The sequence below is a fragment of the Galeopterus variegatus genome, unplaced genomic scaffold (genome assembly GCF_000696425.1).
Source record: "Galeopterus variegatus unplaced genomic scaffold, G_variegatus-3.0.2 Scaffold5545, whole genome shotgun sequence".
Classification (NCBI taxonomy): Eukaryota; Metazoa; Chordata; class Mammalia; order Dermoptera; family Cynocephalidae; genus Galeopterus; species Galeopterus variegatus.
In genome coordinates, this window is record NW_007731656.1 from 114557 (window position 1) to 116538 (window position 1982).

At 38.6% G+C, this 1982-nt stretch overlaps 1 pseudogene; it reads right to left on the bottom strand.

The window, feature by feature from the left end:
- Positions 1–377: 377 nt before the first annotated feature.
- Positions 378–1982, bottom strand: part of LOC103605016 — a 29515-nt pseudogene continuing 27910 nt past the window's right edge.

Consider the following 1982-nt stretch of genomic DNA (forward strand, 5'->3'; position numbering starts at 1 on the left):
ATAGACAATATTAATAGAATGAGCGTGTCTATGTACTAATACTGCCTCATTTACAAAAATAAGTGTTGGGCTAGATTTGCCTTGAGAGTTGTAATTAGTCCATCCTTGGGCTGAATGAGATACAATTAGCTGTAAAGTCAAATGCTTCTATTAAAGATATCTGTCCTACAAACCAATGAACAAATGAAAGCTTATTGACTTTTCTGAGAGTGAATATCTGAAAGTGGAGAGTCCACTACAGGATAAGTGCTTTACTCCAGAGTTCTCTCTTTGTGTGAGAACATGCCATGTGATTCGTCTCAGATTGAGACAGATTTGTAGAGAGTTTAAATTTTAGGGGAAATTTAGAGAGCAAATTTACTGGGGTATAATGCAGGTCATAAAATGTGACCTCTCACTGTGCTGCAGGGGCTGACATATTCAGCAACAGCAGACGCATCTGAAAGAAACATCGGGTGAAGGCAGAAACAAAAGATCTATGAACTGGGGACCATGTTAAATCTATTCACTTTACTACTGGAGAAAAGTGAACGATATCAAAATTGTCAAAATTCCCTGTGAACAGACCACAGTTGAACAGGTTAGTTAAAATACCTGTATTCTCTTTCTCTGGGATGGGGGAGAGGGGATGGAAGCCTGTTCAGACAGCAGCTGCTCAAACTTTAAATTCTTAGGAAGATGGCCATCACGGCCTTAGCCCGTGGTTCTCTCCCCCATGAACTCTGCCTCTGTTCNGGAAGATGGCCATCACGGCCTTAGCCCGTGGTTCTCTCCCCCATGAACTCTGCCTCTGTTCACTTTGTCCAGCTTGCTTCTTTACTCTCTTCTCTAAGATTATTGCTCCAGCTTGAATCTCCTCTACAAACTGTACTCACCCTTCAGGATCCAATTCGGATCTCTCTTCCTCTGTTTTTCCTTCTTGAGTGCCAGCCTTCTGTGCCGTTTTCGCCTCCCCAACCTGTCCCCTAGTTTGCTAACACTCATTGGTCATTAATTTTCTTTGTCACATTATCTTTTCGTGTGTATTATGTGCTCTATGTCTCAAAACTACTTGAGAGCAGTGACCTTATTTTTAAACTCTTAAGTTTCTGACTCAATAAATGTTAATGAATTTGTTTCGTAGGTAATTTCTACAGTACAAGTATGTATCTTGGAGGAAAGAAACAAAGACGGAATGTTGGTGGAATGGACTAAAACCAGGATCGATTGTCACAACAGAATCTATTTCTTAGCCCTGGTTGAGCTTCTTTAACTGACTTGGTTTTCTCCCTCTCACCTGTCTCATAGTAATCATAGACCTTAGCAAGCGTGTCTTACCAGGATGTCCTGCAGAACCATGAAGGAAAAACTTAGTGTCTGATTTGTCACCTAAAGGGAAAGTGGGAGTCACCAACAGCCCAGAAAGCCTCCTACTTTCTTCCTTAAACAAATCATATTCTGTATTCTTTATTGCTCTGTAACTTGTATTCACCTGTGTCTTTTAGATGAGCAAACATTTGTGGATGTCACAATGGGTTTTAGAACACAATCTTGGGAACTCTTTACAGCGAACAAAATTCCTCCAAATTTCTCCTAAACAACTGAGATCATCTATAATCTTTTGAAGTTTCCTGTATGAGATTAACTCTCTGGGCCTATGTGAATGTTTTCTAAGATGCAGAGACGTGGCTTTGTACAATTTGTAACTATAATATCAAACCATTCCTTTTCTGTGGTAAGATTAAAACATTGTCTTGCCTTTGTAGTCAGATTTGAGGATATTCATGAATCCATATTTTATTTTAACTAACGATGTATTAGAATATTAACAGTATCATTAATCAACCACTGTGGTCATGTTTATTCGTTTGGGGGGGGTCTTTAAAATAACAGGGGTAGATGATAAACATTTAGTTCTATTGATTTCATATTTGAAATTTTATGGAAATACTCATATTCCAATTTCAATATAATTAAAAAGAGAGCATACCATTCCATGAAAT